Below are 26,377 nucleotides of genomic sequence, written 5' to 3' on the forward strand. Positions count from 1 at the left end.
AAAACTGAGTGCTTAGTTCTAGAGGTGTAATCCTTAATCCATTTCCTTCTCAACTCTAATGTTATTGGAAGGGTAACAGTGGAAGACTGCTTTGGTGGGAGGGAGGGAGATTTAACCGAGTGAGACACAACTCACCTGTGTGCACACTGGCATAGCAGGAACCAGGTTCGTTGAGAAGTTACTGTAACCTGAAGTGGACTTTCATGTCGAAATAGAAGGCACGTCTAAAACAGTAACTTACTGTAACGTACACCCCACTTTGCAGTGGGCAAAACCGGGCACGGTGCTTTCCAGAACGAGGATGGAGACGGAAAGGAAGCGACGCTTCCCATCTCGCCCTGCCGCGGGACACGGCGGGGCGGAGGAGCGCTCCCGGTGCAGGGCCGGCCGGGGCCGTGCTGTGCCGTCGGCATCGTCCAGCAGCGCCGAGGGCAGGAGGAAGGCGGCGGCCCGGGCAGGGTGTGCCGGGGGCTCGGCGCGGCTGCCGCGGGGGCGGAGCGGGGCGGAGCGCGGCTCCCCGGGCCGCTGCGGGCAGCCGGGGAAGGGAGGAGGGCCCTGCGGCCGGTGACTTCATGAGAAGGAGGCGGCGGCGGCGGGAGGTGGGTCTCGCTTTCCGCCTGCCGGTGCCGTCCGCAGGGCGGGCGAGAGGCGGCCGCTGCGCCGGGCAGCGCGGGCGGGGGACAGCGGTGACGGAAAGCGGCAGCTGGGGGGGACGGCAGCGCTGGGTTGACTCCCTCCCCCCGTTCCCCCTCCCGGCCGGAGGAAGATGGAGCTCGGTTAGTGAGGGCTTGCGGGAGGAGCAGCGGGAGCAGGTAAGGGCTGCTACTCCTCCTCCCGCGGCCGGGCCGGTGTCATTGGCACAGGGGGCCCGGCGCGGCCGTGCCCTTGCCCGCGGCGCCCCGGCCGCGGGAGCTCCCGCTGCGCGGAGCTGCGGGCGGACAGCCCGGGGGCAGCGCCCTCGGCCGCAGCCCGTGCGGGCAAAGCCGGGCGCTCAGAAACGCCCCGTGCCTCGGGCTGTCGCGGCGGGGATGCGGGCAGGGCTGCCGGCTCTGCCCCCGCCCCGTCTCCCCCGGCTCATTGATGAGCTCCGGGAAGGGCTTCTGCATTGCAGACTCGCTCCGCTCCTGCATTCGCGGAGCAGCCTGCGTTCAGCCTCCGCGAGGAGCCTGTTCCCTGGCCGGGTGGTTCGGTGCTGCTTGGGCAAGAGGCCGATTCGGGCAGGTGGGATGTCCTTCTGTGTTTCTTAGACCATGTCAGGACATTTGGGAGGATTGACCTCATTCGGTAACTATTAGATGTACATATGATATTTGTTCTTCTGAAGCAGCTACAAAAGGGTACTGCCTGCATTTGTGGGGATAATGCTCATTAGGAGTTCAGAGTGCAATGTAGTGCAGTGAGATATAACATGTATATAAAACATAATGCAGTGAGGCACACGACCTTACATAATCTAAATTTAAAAAGCTCGCTACCCCTACGCTTACCCTGGAGGTTGTAGGAGCATGTCTGTTCTAAGCGCTTTCTGGAGACTCGTTCGGTACCTAGCTGACATAAAGATGCAGCGTGCCCTATGAGCCAGTGCTGAAAATAAAAGGATAAATTGTTGACTACTTTTGCTGTAGTTCTGTCACAGTAAGTTCCTCGTTGCTGGTCAATGTCTCGCACACACCGTGATATTCATGGCTACATGGGCACACACAGCTCCCACAGCCAGAGGGAATGGTTTCTTCTGTTGTCCCTTGGATGTGCCTTTAAATTGACCAGCTAAAACACTGTCATATTTTAATAAACTCTTCAGGCTTCTCTCCTAGGCCTGAATAGTGCTGCATTTTCTAGCATAGGGATATAAATTTGATGTAACCAGAAAGAAACCTTTCACACTTTTCATTTGACCTTCACAATCTCAGACAAATACTCAAAACAAATGATCAGGGGAAGTATTTTGGAGAGGCCTGGTTTAAAATATGTTGCTGGTTGCAATGTATGCAACTCCTATCTAGGATGACATACAGTCAGTGTTCTGAGCTCTGTATCAAAGGGAACTAATGTCTGATAAATTTGGCCCACATTTTATTTTAACTCAGTCCTTACAGATGACATTGACTTTAATAAAGGTTGCTATGGCACAGATTTAAAGCAAATTGTATTAAGCTTCTGGAATTAAAACTGCTGTTGATAGGAAAAGTGTTGTTTTATTTACAATCAGTTATTAAAATATGAGTGTGTTAGCTGTTAAGGCTGGATCTGGCTCTGTTTTCTGCTGTTGGTGTGAATTGACTAAATGGTCCCTCTCTATGGATGGAGGCCAGATTTTTCCCTGGTATGACTGTGCTGCTCACGCAGGGCAAGCTAGACTTTTCCCATTTGAATCTGGATTATAGATGAATATCAGTGCCTGCCAGCCTCTGGAACACTTTCCAGTGCAAGGCTGCTGAGCTGTAAGGTTGGTGTGGAGTACAGAACCTCTGTGGGCTGTGCGTGCCCACACAGCAGCAGTCGTGGTATGACGTGGGGTAGCAATGGCACCTTAGTGAGTCTGGCTCTTTTGTGATACTACATTTTCATGTCTGTAGTTTTTACAAGAAATTCAGTCATCTTCAGGACAGTTTAATTCAGGTGTAATATAATAACTGTTAAGGGAATTAGACTGGGTAGGGATCAGGTCTTAGAGTCAATTTTTGTGTATGTATGGTGCAAAAGAAACTGATTGTTTGCTTAATAATAATGTATCTGGTTTTGGAAAAGGTTGGTTTGGTTGTTTTTTTTTTTTCCAATGGATTCTAGAAGATTGTAGTCTTGGTTTAATCAATACATATTCATGTAGTGGTGATGCTGGCTGGATGTTACAGACTCCAAGGAAGCGTGTAATGAGCAGGTAGAAATGAATTTAGTCCTTCCCTAGTAAGCTCACTCTGCATCTTTCAGTGCCCTGGCACATCTCTCTTATTGTCATGTTGGCAGACTCAGCAAAAAGGCCATTCAGTGAATGGGGCTCCAGGTAAGGCATTTCATAGAGCTGGGCACATGCAGGCTCTGAACACTGACGGATGGTACTGCTGCAACCATTGTGCCAATTGTCATAGTTGCCCTTCGTGTTACTTCTTTAAAAATTAGGGAATCTGTGTTTTAACCAGCACTATATGCAGAACATCTAATTTAAATTAAAGCTGCATGTTTTAAACATAATCCCCGTGGCGTTTTCATATAATTTAGAGTCTTGTATGAATTCATTATATCTGTATTATTTGAGGAGGGCGGGGATGTTTTTATTTACTTTGTTATATACTGCGTAAACTCAAGAATTAAAAAATGTGTATATCATTGTGCTGTCACATACTGTTATTTTGCTTGTTCTTGCCTTTGGACACAGTAACCCTCTGTAGTCTTCATGGGAAGAGAGAAGCACTTGCAAAGCATAATTATGTATTGAATTATACAGGAGAGAAAGTTGGACCTGAGAGAAGGAAAGGACCAAGGAACTAGCAGAATGTTTGTTTCCAGACAGTCTACACCTCGTATCTTGCAGTTTTTAATGAAGTCTCCTTCTGTTTAATATTTTCTACATTTCAAAAATATAATGAAATCTGAAGGTCCTTTTGACTCGAATTTCATAACATATCTTGGGATTCATATTAAGTAAAAATTAAACATAAAATTAAACATAAACTTTAAATTAAGCAAACGGTAAGCTTAAAATACCAGGTGCAACTGTTATTAAATTGAGGACTGAAAATAGAAGAGGCTTTGTTGTTGTTGAAGATTTTGTATTCTACTGGTTCATTTATCACTGACATGACTATACAAGCATTCATAGATATTTAGGCTAAAGCATGGAGCTAAATGGATGTGAACCTTCTAAACAAATAAATCAGGTTGCCTTAATGAAAAAAACAGGAAGATTAACCTGGCTGCTTCGATGGTCTGAAAATTCAGCTGTAGAGACTTGTACAAAAGTAGTGTACCAGTTGAGGTGTGGTAGAAATATTGCATGGATATTATATTTTATTTTCCTGTATTTCTTTATCATTGTTTTCCTATGGCAAAGCAGACACAAAACAGAAGTTGAGTAAGATGGCAGAACTGTTCTCAAAATGTAGGTGGTAATTGATTGGTTTTATTTTAAGGGCAGATTAATTAGTATATACATGTAAATGTAACAGTACCACACTCTCACTGTCAAATATTTTCTAGACCTTTTTTTGTTGTCCTTCCCCAACTACTGACCCAAGGAAGGAAAAACTGTAAATCTGACAAGCATGGATGTACTGGAGGTATGAAAGACTTGACTTACTGTTCTGTTTTCATATTGTTCTCCTAACATCACTGTTTTCATCATTATTTGAGTTCAAGCAGGTTGAAAAGACAAAGCTAATCGTGATGTATTTCAAGTCTCATTCTCAATTTACTTAAGTTTCTTATTCCTCTATTTGAGGTTGGTGTTGTCTGTTTTAGAATGCTGTTATACCCGTGATTTTTAGCAGTAGTGCTTTGCTGTAGTGTTTTACTGTGGATCGTTGACATTATCTGTATTGACACAATAGAGATATCAATGCAATATCTGTATTGACATTATCTGTGTTTATTTAATATCTCTTGGATGGACCTTTTGAAAAGCTTTAGGCTTGAAACAAAGAATTTGTTTAGCTTGCTTATTAGCTTTTATTAAAAGGGTTTATAAATCCATTTATTTAGAGTATCTCAGCCTTTTGAAATATGCTTTCAGAAAAAAAAATACAAAACAGAAATCTCTGGACAAAAGTATGAATTTGCTCTAAGTTAGTTTGAAAAATTATTTTCATATGTGTTTTATAGATGACATGAAGGATTGCTGTTGCTGGAAGTATTTTTCAATACTTGCAGGACATTTTTTAGGCTGAGCATATTTACAAAGGCTTCACAATATGTTTTGTAAAATTAGAATGCTTCCTGTTCTACATTGAAAATTCCTTTGGTCAGAGCCCTGAGTTTTGCTGCTCTCTGCTCACGATTTCAGTCTTGTATGCAATGCTTCAATTTAGCCTGTACACAGAACAAAGTATGGGGGTTTTGTACCAAGGGTAACGTAGCTATTTTTATCTGTCAGTGCTTTGCAGATACTCAGTTCTCTACAGTGATTTTTTTTTTTTTCATTTGCACATTCTCTTAGGATCTGCTGAGTAATCATTTGCATTGAGTAGTTAATCAAAGATGGGGCAAAACCCATGTAGGAACTGGGCAAGCTGTGGAAAAATTTTGATTCTCATTTTGGGCACAATGGTTATATTTCCACAAATGTTTTCAGAATTAGAGTAAAGAACACTGAGAACTTGTTCTTTAATTAGATGCTTGAAATATCACATTTCTAATCCTGATGTCTGCTGACATTAGTGGCCTCTGTCCTATGGAAATACACAAAGTGGTTACTGCTGTGTGTGCCCAGGAGATGTAATACTGTGATGTTATCAGAAATGTGTTCGAATGCCTCTGATTAAAATGGCTAGCTGCCATGGTGATAGTGCCATAGAAACTGGTAAAATAATCAGTGCCTATTAGGAAATCTGAATGAAAAATTCTTCTCTAGCTTTCTGTCTTTTATGTTTCAGCACCTAAACAGGAATGAAACTCTGCTGATGTTGTACTTCTGATTGAAAAACATACTGAATGAATTCCTTTGTATTACATGGCAGACCAAGCTCAGGTTGTTGTATTGGTACTGCTGAAACACTAAATGCATGAGTGACTGACAATTCAGTCATCCCACAGATGACTTCTAGTCCCAAGAACAAGGCCACTGGGGTAGGAGACCTTTCTTACAGAGCTGCTGTTTATTGTCAAGTCACTTTACTTTTCTCCATTGTATTTACTTTCTAAATTGTACAAGAAATATAATTTCCTTCAAAAGCACTCTTCAAGCAAAGAAGGGCTGTGACTGTGTCCCATAGCCAGTGTCTACATAGACACAGCACAGCAGTGGAAGATCTTTAATTTGGGAAGCCTGACTTTGTAAAGTGTTTTGTCTGACTTGAACTATGCAAGTCTTGAGTACAAGAGTGCCCAATAACATCATATAACACTAATATCTTTACTGGCTTAGCTTTTCTCATCTCTTTTGAGATCTATTGCAACAAGAAACAAAGTGCAAGAAACAGTGCCTGGCTTGCATTGCTCTGTCTCTGGTTGGACTGAGTCATTTCACTGCTGCTGATTAGTGACTCTGTAGGGTATTTACACCCTGTTGGAAATTGCTAAGCAAGGATATGGGGGGATGAACACAGATGTATCTGACTAGCTGTATACTGATTAAATTTCTGTGCAAGCACTTATATTGCCTGCAGAGTTTGTGAGGCAGTGCAAAGGAGCTTTTATCCTGTGTTAAATAGTTTTGCTTCTTAGAGCTGAGATCAGTGTGAAGGACACTTGCTTGATGGTCATGAACTTGAGTTTATTACTTAGATTTATCCTGCACTAGGCAGCAGACAGTACAAGAAAACACAGACTATCAAGCTGTACCCTTAGATACAGAGATAACACACTTTCTCTAATCAGAATAACATACCTGAGAACAGAACCCAGACTAAAGCATTGCAGATGGATGTCAGGAACAGTTTCTGCCATCCCTTAACATCTGCCCATCTCTTACCTGAGAATATGTAATATCCCAGTAGCTTCTATTTCAAGTCTTAGAGCTGTTACATTGTCAATTCTTATGAAGAGGAGGACATACAGGTGTATTAAATAAAATTGTGGTAATGAGGCAGGATTGTTTTAGTGTAAATAAAACATTGATTTAACAAACTATAATTAAGTGTGAAGCAATGAAATCAGCTCCATGTTCCTCTAAATAACTCTTTACATATTTATCTCTGGAAGAGTACAACTGGTTTAAAGGAAAGACAGAGTAAAAAGGGAAGGCAGATATCTGTAATTTCAGCAGAAAGAATGACAGAATATACAACCTGTAGATAAAGTTCACATGTGGGAAAGATTCAGTTAGTATGGTGTGTTCATCTGTTCTGCCAAGTACAGCTAAGAGCTGGAGACAAGCTTCCTTTCAGAACATATAATGGAGAAATCCACAAGGATAAGGTTAAGTAAAACCAGGTTGATACATTGTTTGCACTTTACTAAATTGAGACTGTTTGCTGGTAAGAAATTGCCATTGAAAAGTATCCTTTTTCATTACCCCTGAGTGCCATGTATTTACAAGGAGGGGATTGAAACTGGAGATTGTGAAATTAACCTGAAAATTCAGAATTTAAATGAAAAATCACGAGAGCTGAAATGGTTTATATCAATGTTGGTGTTTCATGTTTGGTTTTCCAACAATCATAAAAAGCGATGTTCCAAATAAAACTATGGGAAGGCACGCCAATATTAAGTTATTTAGGGTGGAATTTCCAGGTTTTAGTGATGATTTTCCACAGAGATTTGAGGCCCTATGAGCTACTCTCACAGCTTCTCACTGTGTACAGTTTTGATATCTCAGGATGCAGGAGAAAGAAAATCAGACATTCTAATACTGGACTTTTTGCAGTAGTACTTCTGTATTGAAAGAAGACTTGTGTGAAGGAATGAATTTTTGACCCTTGTAGTTGGGAGTGTCTCAGTGGCTGACGAGAACTGCAGAAGCCAAGTGTTTCTTAGCAATAGACAGTTTATGTCTTTAGGCTTCTTTATATGGATGCATATGAACCTCAGGTATACAGAACTCACACCAATGTTTAAAATTGAAGTTTTCGTAGATGTTTGTGTTGTGGTTCAGTTCACTGCTCAATTCTTTAAGACAGAGTTTCAAATAAAGTAGGAAAAGTTGCTTGCACTCATATGACTAATCCTCCTTTTCTGAGAGGCACCCAGAAGTGCTTTGCTGGTTTCCTCTTTCTCTCCTATTTCTGTCACTGTGTATTCACACTTGTATCTCTCTGCTCTGGCATTCCAACCTGATCATGCTTAGTAGATAAGGACTGTATAACAGTTTTGGGCAGGAAATACAAAGGTAGCTATTCATTAGTGTCTAGTCAGGCTGTAAATACTCAAAGCAGAATTTAATCAGGATTATTAAAAGGATGTCTTTTCTTGGCAAGAATAAGAGGAAACAAAAGCCTGTGAAAAAATGTTAAATGAAGGTTCTCTTAAGAAACCCCATGTAGAGATCTGTATTGTCTCCTGGGCAACACAGTTTACATTTTTATAAATCTGCATTGTTCAAAATTTCTTCTGACATTGACAGATAAAAGCCCATGCAGAAGAAAGAGCAGCATCATAAATCTAGAGTTGTGTTGTTTGTAACAATAATCACTACATTGTCTGTCTTTGGGCTGTATCATCTTTGTAACAGGAGATGCCTGTTTCCTGTCCCTAAATCCATCCCAAATACTGTTCTCTGTTCCTTTACCTTTCAAAGGGAAAATCCCTGTGCTTGGCAGAGGAGGATGTGTCAAACAGTGGCTAGTAGCTGGAAATTGAATCTTGGTACTTGTGGCTGGGAGAATTAATAATAATTTTGTAGTAGGGTCCAAGTCTATTTGAACTGGTTTTGTGGTTAAAAACACATGCTACAAACTATTAATTACTTATTACACATGAGGGAATCTTTAAAGCAAGCCTGTGGCACTCACTGACACACGCCCCTCGCTGCTGTGGTGTGTTGCTCATGAGGCTTGGCAGCACTCTGACTTCAAAAAGATGATATTCTCCTGTCTGCAGATAAGCATTATGGACTCACCAGGAAAACCTGATGCATGTGCTTCCAGTTGAGGTATTGCTGGCTGCTCCCCCTCCGTGCTAATGCAAATCAGGTGCTTGATTATGAGCACACAAGGCTGCAAAGTGTAGACCTCAATTAGCACAGAAATATAAATCATTACCTTTTGCTACCACCAGAGATGAATACTCAGCCTGAGCAGCTCAGTTCTAAGTGTCTGGAGTTGATGACTTGTTTGCATCCAGGTGATAATCTCCTGACTTTCTTTGATACAGAATTTGAGAAACAGAGCTGTTACCATGTGCCTTCCTCCAGTTTTGTGTCCTGAAATATGCTTTACATGAGAAATAGCCCTTCAAGAGGTATTCAGTTGTTAGGCTTCATTCCACATGCCTCTCATATTTAAGATTAAATATTTTCCTATCCAGTATAAATAGAGAGATATGTACTCATGAAAGAAGATATCTCTGAAACCTTTTGGTTATCATTAAATGTATCTTTACAGAAAGAAACATCTGGAATATCCTTATTTGGATTTCATAATTAAGTTTACTTCCATAAAAAGTCATTTTATTTTTGTGAGGTCAAATTTGGGAGAGCACATAATTTTACTGTATATTTTGGGTAGAAATAGTCCTATGACTGGCTTTACCCCAGTTATTTTCTTACAGAGGCTATAGTAACATGTGTATGTATGTTTTCTGTGCACCACATTTCTTTTATATATCTGAGACTTATCAATAGAGGAGAAAATTATTCCGTAACAAATTCCTTGAGAGTCAAGCTGCTATGCTCATTAGGAGCTGGAGAAAGAGAGGTCTGGGGCTGTAAAAATGCAAAATCCATCCACCCCCACCAGGCCACCAAAATGGGCCTTCTCTCCTAGTAGAGTAAGCCCAAAAACAGCCTTGAAATTGTGGAGATCTGAGTATCTCTGGCAGAAAGTTACCTCAGAGGGAATAGTTGTGGCAGTAACATACATTTTGAGCTGAAATACCAAAAGAGTGGATGGGCAACATGTGGATTTAGTTCACTACTATTATCATTACTCTGTTCAAACCCCTAAAACTGTCTTTTACTGTCAGAGAGCTGCAGATTAAGACCCAGATATTTTAAAACACATCGCATGACTAATATCTATAAAAAAAGTCTATTTTGAGCTGTTTGAAACGATGCCATGTCAGTATATTCACTTTTGAAATGGGGTGAAATGTAACTATAAAATAGTTTGCCACATAGGTGTGATTTCTGGTGATATTTTATCTCCAAGCCATTTCTTTCTTGGATATGGCTATAAAAAATATGTTTAGGGAGAGGAAGAAAAAAAGAATTAATATAGATTTTCATGAAACCTGTAACTTCATCACTATTGTGTATTTTGTGGTCTTAAGAGCAGCTAATTTTAAAAGTGATTCAATGCTGTAAAATTCTGAGATCTAGATGCAGAAATGTCTACTAAGTCAAAATCTAATTATAGTATCTTGTGGTTGTCTTATTTGTTTTTATTGCTATAGCGTGATAAATTTAACCTGTTGTTAATTGTAGTTTTGTAATTTGAGATAATGAGCACTGCAGACGAGGGTTCACCAAGTGTTGTGGAAATGCCAAAGCGGAACTTCCCTGTCTGCACAGCTCTTTATGCAAAATGTGACCTTTGTTTGATCTTCTAGCTGAAGTTACAAAGCAAATGAAATGCAGTGGCTGTAGGTGTGAAACTTTATGTACACAGTTATAAGGGGTTTTCACTACTTTCAAAAGAAAAGGTTGTGGAAAAGGTAGTTGAAGACTTGTGGATGTGTTCTAGAAGCGTGAGTTACTGTCAAATTGCAAAATTATTTGCTGAAGACCTGTAGAAATCTTTAAACCTTGTAAAATTATTTTGAAGTAGGAAATTAGCTAATCCTTCAGTAATTTGCCAGGGAAGTTGTGTAGGGGTTTTTTTGTTAGTTGATTGGTTGGGTTTTTTATTTTTAATTTTTAGAATTTCTTAAGCAGCCAGGTAAATGAAACTTATGGTCTGTTTAACAAAATATCTGGATGGAGAGAGCTGCTAATAATATGCAGTTCTCCTTCTGTGCTGCTTTTTCACGTTCCCACTATTTGCTTGGCTGGAATGTAGTGGTGTTACATATTTGTAGATCTAACAGCCCTTCCTCAAGCCTTGCACTGTAAAATTGGGTCACTGCATACAGTGCATGTGAAATAAAACAAAAGGGTTTGTTGTATTTACCGAAAAAATTAGCAGCAGGATCTCACAGTATTTACAGGTAACATATTTTGGTTAAGAATAAGCACATTTCCTTTAAATAAATTACTAGCCATTCACAAAGTGTGTTCTTTTGGAATCTTCCTCTGTGTGTAAATGGCTCAGGATTCAATAAATTTGACCAAATGTAGAAAAAAGCAGACCATAGCTCTAGCGTCCAGTGGCTTAATAGCTCTTTTGTTAATGTTTTGCAATAGCACATTTAAGTTTTGTGTGTGAATAGTTGAGATAAATCAGATTTGGTTGTTTTTTTATTTTTTTTCAGAGGCAGATTAAAATGAATTATTTTATATCAGTAGCCATACAGAGAAAATTGTTTCAAAAGTTTGCAATGCTCTTTGCCTCAGCTGAAAAGTTGACTACAGGTGCTTAAAGAGATCACATGACTTCTTTTAATTGTATTTAAGCTTCTAGGTCCAATGTAGTACTTTAAAAATTCTATTACTGTCCTGATGATTAAACTTCCAGATAAAGTTGTAACTTCATTAATAGCCAATCTGTAAAACCCTAATTCAAAACACTGATTCTGTATCTGAAAAAGTAGAGTTGCACCTAAGTCCCAAACCCATGTGTGCTGTCTGCTCTTCAGTACTGTGCAAAAATAAACATTTTCGTACAGAGAAAATTGTTTCAAAAGTTCCTCATGCTCCTTGCCTCAGTTGAAAAGCTGACTACAGGTGCTAAGAGATCACATGACTTCTTTTAATTGTATTTAAGCTTCTAGGTCCAATGAAGTACTTAAAAAAATTCTATTATTGTCATGATGATTAAACTTCCAGATAAAGTTGTAACTTCATTAATAGCCAACCTGTAAAACCCTAATTCAAAACACTGATTCTGTATCTGAAAAAGTAGAGTTGCACCTAAGTCCCAAACCCATGTGTGCTGTCTGCTCTTCAGTACTGTGCAAAAATAAACATTTTCCTAGCTCTTGCAAGGGTGTAGTCTTTAGGAAGCTATGGCAGATATTTCAGCATTCCCTTCCAGCCTTTGCCTTTCTGGACCCCTCTAGAACTGCTCTAAATCCATGTTTTCCTAGGAATCCCATGCTTGTCAGTCAGAGGGCTATAATTGCTTTGTGAATGATGATCAGTCATGAAATAAAGTTTCTAAAATAATTTTCACTACCTCTTAAAAAACTCCTCCAAATGAAATGCCCAAAGAATGGCAAAGTGTACTGCTGCTGTCCAAATTTGCCTTAGTGTTAAGGGGACTATGGCTTAAAAGTTATCTTTTTTTATTTCAGAATGTAGTTTCTATGTATCAAAGGGTAAATTCTTCAGAGACTTTGCATCTGTGGTGGGGATTTAGTATTTTGATGGAGAGATGTCCAGGACATGACTCATTAGTTTGCTGAGGCTGGTGGGACATTTATGAGGTTTTATGATCTGATCTCCTGAAATCATTCTAGCTGTAGAACTCAGCAATGGAATTTCTTCTTAAAATTCCATGGATCTTGTTGAACTCTAGCATCCTTTTCAGAAAAGACTCTCACTCCTAGTTTACAGGCTCTTAACTCATTAGATGAATATCATGACTCCATAAAAAGTAGCAGCCTTGGACACACAGGTTGTATCTTTGTTCAAAGCCCTTTTGTATCACCTTTCTTGTGACTAACGGTGAAGTTGAGTGGAGAGTTTGAGTTTAAAATGACTGAAAGAAAAGGATTTTCTTTTGTGTGGTAGCTGAGGTCGTGTTCTAGTTAAGCAGTAAGTGTATGAGGGTTTTAGAATTGTCATGACTTTAAAACATACAAAATAAACATCCTGCATTTGTAAAAGGGATCACAGAGTGTGAAATGTTCTTTGCTAGGACTTGCTTTCTATCTACTTGCATTTTATAAATCTATCCTATGATAAAAGCTCCTGTTGGTTTTGCTGAGGCCATGGGTAGCTTCAGAGTCCTGTATGCAAAGTCAGGCTGCAGAATCAAGGCCAGGATGGAGAAGCTGCCACTGCTATTGCACATATTGGCACTTAAAGTATTTTATACATCCAGAATAGTCCAATGCCCAGGGTAGCAAGTGTTTGGGGAAAAATGTCTTCTTTCTTGGCAGAATAAGCTAAGACAGCTGTTACATTTCATGCTTAGCTGCAGAGCTCGTATGTGATGACTGAAGATGAGTATCTGCCTTAAATAAAGGAGCAGGTCATTAATCTTTTGAGAGCTGTTCATGCAGTCTTTGCAAATACAGAGGCCTTGGGGATAACATAACTTCAGTAGCAGAACCTGCTAGCTCTTGTGTGTCAGGGTGGTGTTAGTTGGAACAGAATTAGAGTAAACTTGCATGCTTTTTAGCTGAATTGTCACCAATCTGTTTAAAATATTTTAGTTGCCTTTCTCAGATCTTTACTGTTAATGAAATTACCTCCAAGATTTTATGCATCTAAAAAGATGCAATAACAGTGCCAGAAATTAAGTTAATATGCCATGGGAGCTTTCCTAATGAAATTAATATGGTATTTATAACCTTTTTAAAGAGGCTTTTCACCAGTTACAGCATAAAATGAACTCCCAGGAGAATGAGATGCTCTTTGTTCAAGCTTTTATACTCCTGCCTGCTTCTTTCCATGATACATGAAATAGAAATATTGAAATGAAAATTAATTCTTTGAGATCCTTCAATGGATTCCTAACTTTTTATTATTAATTGTGAACTTCAGTTTTAGATTAAGATTTATTTTTTTAATCTGTTAGGCTGTGTTTTTCTTGAGGTAGCAGCAACTATCAGTATAAAATTAATTATTCTTTCATTTGGGGGAATTAGGTGTATATATTTTTTTCCTTACTGTTTATGTTTTTATTTTGTAAACAGTGAATCAAATGTGCTTAAACATCTATAAACAGGTAGCATTATTCCAAAGGTAGGCCACATCTTGCTGAGGAGAACTAAGAGGAAACAGTATTGCTGCTGTCGAAGGTGAGGCAGAGCTAAAACCAGCATGAGGTGGGTTTATTGTAGAACCAACAAGAGTTAGGCTTTCATCCCATTGGTCCCATTTGGGAAATCACTCACCTGCTCTGCTGCCACCACTACGTTCAGTGGGTCTTCCTTTCCCAGCAGGGTGAGCACTGCTAGGCTGGGAAGGTTGGGCAGAAAGTTACACAATTGGTTTGTGCTGTGCCTCTCCTGAAGTTACCAGCCTTGGAAAACACTGGCCAGGGTTCCTGGGCATCCCCTGGCATTCATCTCCATTGATCTCTCATCTCTAGGATTTTCTCTTGTTGCCAGTCATGATCTTTGCTGCCTTCTTTCCTTGGCCTCTTCATTCTGAGACTGCTGCAGCTTTCAGGGAACCCTTATTTTCAACACTTCAACTCCTGTTTTTCTCTGGTTGAAATAGTTAATGTGCAGAAGCACAATGTGTGAGCAGCCTTTTTAACTGCGTGTTCTGCCTCTGTGCTAGCTGGAGGACTCGGAATGTGACCCTTCTGTTGAGTCCAGGTGTCACTGAGGTTTACAAGCCGCCTGTGCAGACTGCAGGGAGCATGTACCAGGCTTCTGCCGGGAGTTCAGAATCCAGCTTCCCTCACCCACAGACCCCCACACATCCCCACTGCTCTGCTGCCTGTTAGCATTTGCAGTTGAGCTGTTCTTTTCACTGATGCACTTATACCAAAAGCTATGTTTGCTGCCATTAGGAAAACTTCATTCACCTTGTCGTAGCCTCTGATCTTCACTAACCTGAGTATCTTGCCTTTGCAGCATACTTCCACACAGAATTTCTAAGTTTGCTTAGTTTGAAAGGAATCCAAATGTGGATTGGTGCTAGAACAGGAGGGACAACATATGACTGTCATTTTGCACCTCACACGACAATTTCAATGTGAAATGTGAGAACTCTAATGTGAGAAATTTCACATGCTGCAGTGACATGACAAATTTCAGGTAGTGTTGTAGTCCTTTAACAATGCAAAAGACTACCCTATTGACTGGGAGTGTAGAAACATAGAGGTAAAATTTTAAAAAATTACGGTGACTTAATAGTAGCAAAAAGATGTCTGTTCTTATTGCAAATTTTGATTATTCCTTTATATATTTTCATCTAGCTTTGTGTTGATGGCCTTTTTCTCTGGTGTTTGACCTAGTTAATGTGAGGGTGGCGCTCTGGAGTGGTGAAGGATCAGATTTTCCATCACTTTTCAGAGTCAGGAGTCCAGCTGGATGCTCTGTCATGCCTGGAGGCAGTTGACCCCAGAAATAGAAAGTGTTTGGGGGCAGTCAAGGTCCACAAGCATCACTTGTACATCTCGCACTCTTGGCTGTCCAAATTTTTTTTTTCTGTTATTAAGGTGCTTATAAATTAGAAATGTTAGTGGGCTTCCTTGAACTGCATTGTAGGAGCAGCAGAGCACTTTCTCTGGCTGTTATTTTTATGCTTCAGGATATGTTGGGGAGAAAGCATTTGGAATATGAAGAAGTTTCAGAGATAAGGAAACTTCTGATTTTCTCATGCTATAGGCCTTTCAAGGAGCAGATACTCATGTTCTTTCCTTGTAGGGTTTCTGCAGCTTTTGGTTCTGCTGATGTGTTTTAATCAGAGGTTTATCGGCATGTCCAGTGTTCCCAAGAGAAAACAATGTGGAGCCTGATGGTTTCTTCTGTTGGTTTAGCATCCTTTCTCCTGCTGAGTATCAAATTTAATGGGAAGGTTTCAGCCAGCTCCAAGAGCTGAGCTGCTGACTGAAGCCAAAGGAATAGTAGCAAAATGTGTGCTTGCCACAGTTCTAAACAAAAGCACTTCTGCGGTTTAACTTGGAAGGAAATGACAAAGTACTGCTTGGGCAGTTTGCTCTGCTTCTGTGGCAGAGCTGTAAGAGATGTCTTAATACTTTTTGCATTTATTTTTCATTTAATCAATTAGAGAAAGGGGGTCAGGAGCACTTGGGGATGTAAAATATCAACCTTCATACAAAGACAAAAAAAATTCTAGGTGCTAAGCTTTCTCTGTATTTGTGGTGGAGAAAGATGTTTGCCACACAGGGACTTATACGCTGTTAGGGTGGAATAAATATCTATACATTTGTGTGTATATGCATGTACATGTACATCAAGAGCACAGTAGTTTCTGTTCCTGCTGGGCAGTGCAAGCTTTTTCCATAGGCCCTTCCTTTCTCTTTCACCTGTGTGTCTGAGGCTTGCAGCAGGGCGTGCTGAGAGGTGTGGTGTGTAGTGGAGCTCTGGCCATTCTGGCTTCCCAAGGGAGCTCATCTGGGAGGCTATGAGGTTATTGGGGAGTGAATGATGCAGGATTTTTTTTATGCTCTTCAGTATGGGTTTTCTTTGAATTTGGGTTTGTCCTAATCTTGTACTGGGGGTGGGTATTTTTGATTTGGTGGGGTTTTTTTTCCACTTATGTAAGTGGTTTAATATAAAGATCATTAACAGCAAGGATTTGCAATGCCACCTCATTATTTTGTTTTTACATGACCTGGGATGAAAATAATCTCACAGGTGCCAGACATGATTGAACTGTCACAGTCTCTGTTTCTGCAGGACAGTGAATGTTATGTATGAAGTGTGTGAGGTTTGTTGCTGCAAACCTGGCACTAAAAGGGAAGTTGGGTTACTGCTGCGTGGCTATGTGGTTATTGGCTCATTGACTAAGATCTCTTGTTATTAAAACGTTTCCTGCCCCATGAAGAGCATTTGCAGAATGATGTTATGATAATCACTATCTTGATGGATACATCAGGTGCTAAGTGCAGACATGGAAGATTAACAGCACATCTCTCCTCAGTTAGAGTCAGGTGCTGTAGCCAGGAGATGTAATAGTCCACTCAAAAGTGTACATGTTTTGTTGTTTTAAAAACTTCTCAAAGATGCAGAAGAAAGGAGAGTAAAAAATTTTTTTGAAATCAGGAGTTTTGCTTCTCAACTCCTATTAACCTGTCATTGCATCTTCTGGCAGCACAATTCTATAACTTCCAATCATTCCCAACTGTAGTTTACTAAATATCTGGAGAATTAACACTCAGATTCTGAATTGTATTTCTTCCTTTGATAGATCACTTAATGGGGGTGGGGATAGAGGGGGAGTGAAGGAGTGTATAGAAGATAATTGCCAAATTTGTAAAAACTGAAGGGAACAGCTGCTTAATACATGTGTTAATCAGCTGTATTACTGCCCATGGCAAGTGAAGAGGGTTTTTGATATTCAGAATATTATGAGCAAAGATACCCCTGTGGCTGAGGCAGCAGTTTTAACTTCAGGGAAAATCAGTGCATAGAATACAGCAAATCATTGTATGTTAAACCTGGGCACTTGAACTTAGGACATGATCTTTGTGATTTGGGTTGGGTTATTCTTCTTCACACAGTTGAGTTAATGGTACAGTTTCTTAAATAAACTGGAAAGATAGACTGTTGACTCCTTAGGCCCTTTTAATTTTAAACACCTAAATTTAGAGTTTGGACTCTCATTTAGAGTATTGGATTTGAGAGATTTGGACTGGAACCCAAGAGCTTCACCCTGTCTCTTCTTACATTAGTGTCATCTCTCGGAACCACTCCCTAATACTAAAATTAATAGCATTTCTTTCTTTCTTGAGACCTGCTAAAATTGCTTTATTTTTTCACTCATTTTGCTTCAGTAGTTATGTATGTTGCAGTTCCTTTTATTAAAAGCAAAATTTGAAGCAGATATGGAATGCGGAGAGTTTTTTCACTTATAATTAGAAATTTACAACTGTCTGCTTTAGTTGAAGCTTACCGTGGAGCTCTTCATATAGCTGGGCTATGAGTTCTATCATAAAATGAATAAACAGATTATCCAAGGAAATGTTGCTTATTATGGTTTTTTAGAGTTAACTAATGTGTTCCTGTCATTGCCTGGATTGTAAAGTAAAAGTTACAATAGGTAGGATTTCATAATCAAGAAAACATCTTCAAGTAAAAAAAGTTACTACATCTGTATAAAGGAGAGACTAACAGAGATGTTTGTGTTTTAGAAGGGAAAATAGTCTTTGATATCTTCAGCACTATTGCATATTCAACCTGTTAGTGCAGTTCAGCTTTGGAAGTCAGATCCAGCACATTCTGTGCTGGGAGTATTAAAATCAGATCAGTGCAGCTTTACATGAAACCAGTAGTCTGCAGCTATATGGAAAATGTGGCCTAAAGTCTATCAGGCAGATTTGTGAGTTGGGGTGTACAGCAGACAGATGCTGGAGCTCCAAACTACGTTGGGGATGCTGATCTATTATGTTGTTCCAGAATACTGCAAAACCAGTATTGGAAGTGACACTGTATTCCTTTAATCACTCTCTTTTGTTCTCGGCAGCTCAGTGGAATTAAGCTTTGGGCCAGACAGTGACAGCTAGAAACCATTTATGTGAGCTCTGCAGAAAGCAGCCATCGTGAAGGGTTCTTTATTTTTATGTCTAATTTGGGAAGAGAGCAGTGTTATTTTCTAGTGGTGTGGAGAAACTGATATACATTTCATGAACCATTTTTGTTTCATGTTTCAATGCTATCCAAGTGCAAATGTCGGCAAAATCACTCATCCCCCACCTCTCCAAAGCCATAAACAACCTCAGCAGTGCCAGTTCTCTGAGATTTGTTACTTATGCAGCCTTTTTTTTATTCTTTTTAAATTTCACATATCAACAGCTGTACAATAGTTCTGCATGGCCATTAAGGCACAAGATGCAGGGATAAAGTATGTGACTTTCATGAGCCCTCTCCTGAACACGCCCCCAGAAGGAAGCAGCAGTGTCAGAAGAGTGAAAGGGTGAGGAAGCATAGCCAGGGTATCACTTGAGGCCTGCAGCCGTGTGCTGATGAGCACAGTCACTACACATTTCCCAGATTAAGAGAAGTGAGACAGTAAAAAATATGCTCACAGTTCATCAGGGGTAAAAGCTTGCTTTTTCCCTTAAATCACTGGTATCATTTTCATTTCTTCCAAATTGTGAGAAGATGTAGGGTTGTTAAAAGCTCCAGCATGCTGCCTTTTCACACACAATCTGATGAATATTTTTTTTGGCAGCAATATTTTACTTTTCTACATTTTAGAAAGTCCAAAGTAGCTTGACTTGGATGATTGGATACAGCTTTATCTGAGGAATACATACTTCTGTCTAATCAGAAATGCTATTAATGGTCTACAGCTATTAGATGGCAGACATAATATCCAGTTTGCGTTGTGTTCTAGATAACAGAATAAATAAATTATGTAGGAAATTGGTTAGGCTAAGATTAATGTCAGGCATTTCATAGATGTTCCATGGTTTGGGTGGATCCATGAAGACTCAGTTTGAATAGTTTCTTTTTCAATAGGCTGGATTATACAATCCAAAAGAATTTCCAGTATTGAGAACAAATGATTTTCTAGTTCTGTTGGTGTTTTTTCTCTTTAGACAGACCTGAGTTTGATGAGATGCCTTTCTGAAAGGCAATCAAATTTAGGAGATTCCATGTATTGGAGAATGAAATATTATAGTTAAGGCTAAGTGAGAATTGAATTCAACAGATATCCAAGGGGAAAATGTGTAAATCAAAGCAGCTGCAGAATGTAAGCCCTAGTAGCTTTCTGAAAGGATGCTGTACAAAAATAGTTTTAAAACGTATTTGTAGCAGTGGGAAACAAATATTTCAAATAAGCAAGTATAAATTTATGCCTGAATACTTCACCATCCTCTTTTCTGGGGCTTTCAAAACCTTCCATAGGTTTTGAAAATAAATTCTGGTTTGGTATGTCATCCAGTTAATTTTAAAATTAATTTTATTATTCAAGCAAGAATCACTTTGTAATGCAACAGCTTAGACTGGGAGTTTGAGGCAGAATTTACTGAATTTTCTATCTAGTGTACTACTGCAATCTGTGCAACTGGGTAGTTAAAGACGCTGTACAAATTCAGTAATTAAATAATAACACTTATTTTTATAAAAAGCTTGTTCATCTGTCAGAAATCATTATTTTCTTTTTCTTGGTACACATATACATTTAGCCTACGATGTGTGGGGGTGGTTTTGCTGTGGGTGTCTGAGAATGTGCTTTTGATTGATGAGCTAAGCTGTTTCTTCAGGTACTGGAGCAAATAACTTTGGATGCAGCACTCCAGAAAGTGCTGCTCCCAAAGAGAGAGGCGGAGAGAGAAGCTGCTCCCACAGTGCTCCTGCTCCTGACACAGGCTTTGCTCTGGGAGCCAACATGGGAAAAAATATCTGCAGCCTTCCCCTGGTGCACTCAGGATTGTCCCTCTCCAAAAGCTGAGCCACAGCTGTGGTCAGTGGAAGATGGACAGAATGCAAATGTAACACTTCTGAGCTTTGGGGACTCTAAAATGGGATCTTTTAGTAGGAAAGGGAATTGAGCAACTTACTACCTAATAAAATACTCACATAACTGCTGTAGCTTTGATTTAGTAGTTGTTGTGTTTCAGGAAGTGGTTTTGATTCCTTTTTCTCTCTAGGAATTGGATGGAGGACTTCCTATAAATAATAATGATATTTCTATTAACTTTCATCGTTTGACATATTCTCCCCTTTCCTGTTCTTTTGTTTTCTGTGGCTCAGAAGAATTTTCTCAATAATTTGCTTGATGGAACAAAGGCCAACAGGCTTTTGGGACTGTACATTGGTAACTTGGTTTACCAGCTTATCTTAAGTAATATTTTCACCCCTGGCAATATATTCCCCAATTCTGTACATGTTACTGGTTCCAAGGGAGCAACTTTATTTCTATTTTACTGTAATTTTAGAAGGTGTTTTCTTGTCTTCAAGCTTGAAACATATTTTGGCAGCTAATATGACTCTAAATGAGAAAGCAGGAAAAATTGGGACATGGCAAAGAGCATAGCTGTAGCATGCTGTGTTAGTTTTTGGAATATCAGAAGTCCAAGCAGCTTTTGACATGTTTTCTTCCTGATGTTTGGGGGGAAAGGGCTTCTGGTAAGGGCCTAAATAAATTAATGCTGTGTGTTTCCAAGGCTTTCAGCAAAGGAGCACATTAAGTATGTGAGTAGCCAGAAGACTCCTTGTTAATCCTTTTCCTGCCATCCAATATCTACAGGCTGGGGAGAGGGACTTTATTTGGTGCAAACTTTAACAGAGCTGGTTTTCCTTGCATCAGTATATTCCTATTTGTGGAATATTTGTCACATGGTCCTATTACAATTTAAAGGAAAAGAATTTAAATAATCCCTCCTATGAGCTATGATAATTAATTTTACACTAAAATATAAGTTTCCCTCCAGGCTTAGGAACAGTTGACTTCACAGCTTTTCCAGACAGTCTTGTCCACTGTTCGAGAGGCAACTGAATCTCCCAGATACAGTACTATACACTAAATATTTTGTTATTTAGACCCCACAAAACTCCTGTTAAACTTTCCTAAGTTTACTAGAAGGATGTCTACTTGCAAAAAAATCTCATCCTTTCTACAGTGTCTGTGGTGTCACTTAAAGTTGCAGTTATTTTGCCCCATCAGTCATTGAGTAAAAAGACCTCTGCAAAAGAGGCATAAGCTGCTGTGTCTTTCATTTTTTTGATACCTGTGTGTATTGGCAGGGTTTTGGGTGGCTTTTTTTCTCTTTTGCCTTTTTCCTTTAATTTTTTCCTTTTCAGAAAGGCTGATGCTTTAAAGAATAGCTGGACTGGCTGTGATAGGGGCTCACTATTTGGTATATATACAGTGTCAGCATCTTCAGTGGGCAAAATCCCCCTCCTGTTCTTGTCATTTGTTATATTTGAAAGCCAAGTAACTTGCAGAGCCTGGGGTCTCTCTTCACATCCTCTGGGTGCCAAAGCCTTTCTTTGCAGGATCAGTATTGCAGCACTGGTGCAGGTGTCCAAAGAGCTTTGCCTCTGACATTGAAGTATCTCATCTAATGAGCCCTCCAATTCTTCAGAGGAATGGCCAGGAAATAAGAGTTTTGTAAAAGGAATCAGCATTTCTCTTCCTCTTTGCAGTAGATGTTAGACAAAATATGTAGGCTCATTTTGTGACACGGGAAGATGTGTGTCTGCTGAGGTACAGCTCTGCCAACAAACAGAACATAGCAGGGGTTTTTGTTGCCATTTTGACTTCAGAGAGAGAAAACCAGATTAGGATCCATTTCACTGCTTTCATTTGGACTTAAAACCCAGTAATTGTACCCCAATGTTTGGTTACCTGCTTCTATCAATAGTTCCTATATATATGTATATAATTCTACATAACACAAAATTTCTAGGGGCTTGGTAGAATCCTTCTTGAGATACAGATTTTTCATGCAGTTTTGTTGGGTTTTGTTTATGCAATAACACAAAGAAATTGCATATTTTCTGAACGTACTTGATAATGAAAATGCACCTTATATTTTCAGCAATTTGACTGGAAACTGCATTACTTGGTGTCCACACAGCACTGTAAAAGCTGTTCTGAAAGCCTGCAGTTTATTATTTGTACAATAAGCAAAGAATACAAAAATCCATACTGCAAGAGCTACCTTAGCAGAAGACTATGCTGGCAAATCCAATGACTAAGAAGTTAGGAAGCAATAAAAGAAAATGTATCTAAATCAGTGTCTTATGCTTGCTTATTACAATGCAACCTTGTAATAAAGTCATTTATTAGGTCTCAATTGCAAGGTTATAACTTGAGCATTTCCAACATATCTGAAAAGAGTGACCCCAGAAGATTTTTCAAAATAGAACAATGCTTTTTAAAGATTACCTAGCTTTGTTCATCAGTTCCTCTTCCATATCAGTAGGTGTGAGTTTTTTCTGTTTTGCAGATACTCTGAAAGTTTTGCCTAGTACTGGTTTAAATAGGAAGGCCCTTCACAAACTTGTTGAGGTTTTTTAATAAAGGTTTCTGTGAGGTCAGAGATCTGTGCAGGCTCACAGCCCACCCACGCAAGTGTGAGGGGCAACATTCTGCAGCTGAGAGAGCTCTGTATTTATAACTGGGATATTTTCTAGTCAGCCCTTTATGAATGAAAAGGAAATTTGTCTTCTTATGAGATGCTCTAACAACTTCCAGACAAAGAAAATGTCTTAAGCTAAAAACCAATTGCCATGCCTGACAGTCCCCAGGCTAGAACAGGCGAGGTGAATGTGGAACTCCATTTAATGGTGTCCTCAGCTGTCAGTGTGCAAACTGCCAGTGAACACTTGGGAATGGAAAAGAGTGGCAGTGACTGTCAGGTGTGACTACCAGGGTCCCTGTCCTGACTGCCCAAAAGTCCTGTACTGTCACATAGAAACCTGCTGGCTGCTTGCAGCTCAGTAAGGGACTTTACTGAGGTGTAAAAGTGTCTTTACAGCCTAAGGGTAAATCTCATCTCATTCATTTTTTTGAAATTGGGTTTCCAGTACTGTAGGAGCACTCATCTGCTTATAAGTGAGATGAGAGCTGAAATTTCTACAATCTCTTCTTAAAAGACAAACTTTGCAAAAGTAAAAATTAACTATTTACTATATGGGGGGTCCATATAGTCCAGGGTGTTGTGCATCTAAACAATAAATATTTCAGTTTACTTTTGATATGAGTCCACCTGTAACTTTAATTTTTCTGTTTGATGATTGGTGAAATTTCAAAGTAACAATTCATTGCCAGTTCAGGTTAAAAAAGTAATGCTTGACCAAGTTTTCAGAGTGGGTTGACTGCAGTTCCCTGCTTATGATTTTTTGACTTAAAGATCTTGACAACTGAAAGAACAGTTTTGCTGTTTTGTAGAAACTTAGTATTCCTGTGATCATTGTACTTAATGGAAAAATTAAGATAAAAGCTTTCTCAGTGTACACGTCATCCCATGTGCCTAATTGGATGAGTAAGGAAATGTGTGGATGTTCTTTTCAGAGGAAGTGTCTTATGGCATGAGTTTGTTCATGTTGTAAGTCACAAGCTACTGCCCTTCAAGGCAGCCCACGGGCATAAAAGCCTGTGACCACTGCAAGCCTCTTGCAGGACAGTGTGCAGCTCTGTGATTGTTGACCCCTTTTCTTCATTTTTGCACACCATCGTATGAATGTTTCTCCACTTGCACGTTTCACCTTCCTTTTCCAACGCGGCCAATTATGACTGCAATTGAAGAAAACCAAGGAGGAGAAAAATTTCTTCCCCTTTTGTGTATGAAAAAAATTAATTTATGAAAATATATGGGAATATGCTAATACATGCTTCTTTTATTTATACATGCTTGTAAATATACTTGCTTCTTCTAAGAGCTTATTCTTGACATAAACCTGGAAACACTGGAGAAATGTACAAGTTCCCTATCATGCAGCTGATCTGTGTCCATTACGTATTTTGTACCTTGCTGCCATCTGTCCACTGGCACACTGCATGGGTAGAATAATAGGGGAAAATTCCAGTTAACTGTGAGCAGCATACAGCAGATATTGGTGATTTTCTGATCCATGGAACAGCATCAAGTGCTCCTTGACTTAAAGACTTCCTAAAAATCTTTGGACCTTTTCTTAGTATGATTTTGTGTTAGTTCTAAAATATGTTGCAATAACTAAATGTTGTTTTAAACTGAATTTAAGAAATCTAGACTAGAATATTGAGAAAATAATGTAAATTGTAAAGAATGTATTACTTTATATATATACTCTCTAGAGACAGAGTAACTACATTATGCTAATTATCTGGTTTTCTGAACTAGTTCAAGGGTTCAGCAGTGATCATTGCTGAAAACCTCATGCCAGCAGGGCTCTTCCATGGGAAACCTTATGTGCTTACAATCAGCCAGATGAATTGCACATTATCTGCAATTTTCAGTAACCTGCTCTACGTGACCTGTCCAAGTCAGGTAGCACTGCAGCATTTTTGGATGGGAGTGCTTACAGCCCTCAGCTGAGTCTGACAAGTGCCTGCAAGGTCAAGGGAAGCATTGCTCAGGTAGATTTTGATTCTGCAAGCTGTTCCATTTGGCTCCAATTGTCTGTGCATTTGGAATATGAATGTCCATGGGGGACAGGATTACCAATGGACTAAATCCTGGCCCTCTCCAAGAACAAGTTTCCGTGTTATTGCTCTTTGCTTTCTTCATTCATTCAGGGACAAATGTCTTCACTGAGCTCCCAGACAGTTCTTTGCTATTTTGTTTGGAGATCATTTTCAAACCTTTGTTAGGAAATGAAACTGAGACAGGAAATGTAGGTAAAACCATGAGGGTGCATGTACCAGGGTGGTTGTAAAAGCTCTGCTTATACAGCCTCTCTGGTGGAAGTCTATAAGAATTTACACAAATTCAGCAAAAATCTTGTTTCAGGTTATATTTTAAAAGTGATCTGCTTGCTCCTCTAGAGACATTAAATATTTTAGGGAAGAACTGGTTGCAGTTTAGTTCTGTTTTTCCCAAGGCATCTCTTTAATGTTTATTCCTTAGATAACACCCCTCTGTTCAGGTCACTACACGGGGAGTCAGTGGTTCAGTGTCTTTGGCTAATACTATTTATAATGTTTGTTTTGTCCCTATAAGCGGGTCATAAAATTGAAATTATTATTTCTTCTTGATGTCTCAGATGGAACATGCATTTATAGAAGCAGAATTTTGTTTTTACTGTGGCATTGACAGTATTCATAAAAGTCTGTGATACAGAGATGTACACCTTAAGCTGATCTAGACAACAAATCCCTTATGAAAGACGGTAGGGTTTTTTCCCTTCTCCCACAAGAATTGCCTTCCTGTGCTTGGGACATGTTTTTATAAGGGAGATAGGGATCATCTGAATAGTAGCTCACTCTGTCTTGGAATATTGATCAAGATCTGCTTCAGCAATAAAATAACATTTAGCTAGAGTGCGAATTTCCAAAGGGTCTGGAGAATATTGACAGCCTTGCATTATTTATTTTTGAGGGTGAAGGTAGAGAGAAAAAGTGGTTTTATTTTCTTCTCTTGGTAAGCACACACAAAAGCTTCTGAATTTTAGGGACATTAAAACCAATAAATTAGCATTTTAATATAGTGAATTGTTTCGTCTGTGTTCTGAAGATTTTGATATCCCTGGAATGATAATTCTTCCCTCCTGAAGCCAGTGTCAGAGTGACCAGTTCTTAGGAAGTTCAGCCTGTAACAAAGAAGGGCGTTCTGTCCTGCTCCAGTGCTTTGTTCTCTGTGGGATTCTGTGTCTGGAACTTGTGTGAGGCTGGTTCTTGTCTGGGTGCTTGGGAGGCCTTTGGAGGATTGCCTGGGAATTCCTGTAGCGACTAATGAAGCCATGGGACATTCAGTTGGAGTCACAGCTCCTCTAGAGATGCAGAGAAATCCTAGATGTGTGTTCAGCTCAGCTGTGCCCTGAGTGTGCAGGGGGAGAGATTTGCACATGGCAGAGAAATCCAGCTTGCCTAAGACAGAGAACTTGGCATCCTGTCTGACCTAAATACTCACTTTGTTTTCTGACAGAAACTCATAAATGGCAATGTAAGACGTAATTAAAGCTTTCTTCCCATATTCAATTTCCAGTGCATCAGCTTCTGGAGAACCTAAGT

At 39.6% G+C, this 26,377-nt stretch overlaps 1 protein-coding gene across 3 annotated transcripts in view; it reads left to right on the forward strand.

Moving 5' to 3' along the window:
- Nucleotides 1-561: 561 nt before the first annotated feature.
- The window catches only part of OTUD7A (OTU deubiquitinase 7A), a 96,416-nt gene continuing 70,600 nt past the window's right edge, over nucleotides 562-26,377 (forward strand). For 2 of the 3 annotated variants that reach the window (XM_039723218.1, XM_039723221.1), the window contains exon 1: nucleotides 606-812. The gene's annotated coding sequence lies outside the window, so the exon portion shown is untranslated. The other variant, XM_039723220.1, reaches the window with a different exon arrangement.

Source organism: Passer montanus, unplaced genomic scaffold (assembly GCF_014805655.1).
Source record: "Passer montanus isolate IOZ18808 unplaced genomic scaffold, ASM1480565v1 scaffold5, whole genome shotgun sequence".
NCBI lineage: Eukaryota > Metazoa > Chordata > Aves > Passeriformes > Passeridae > Passer > Passer montanus.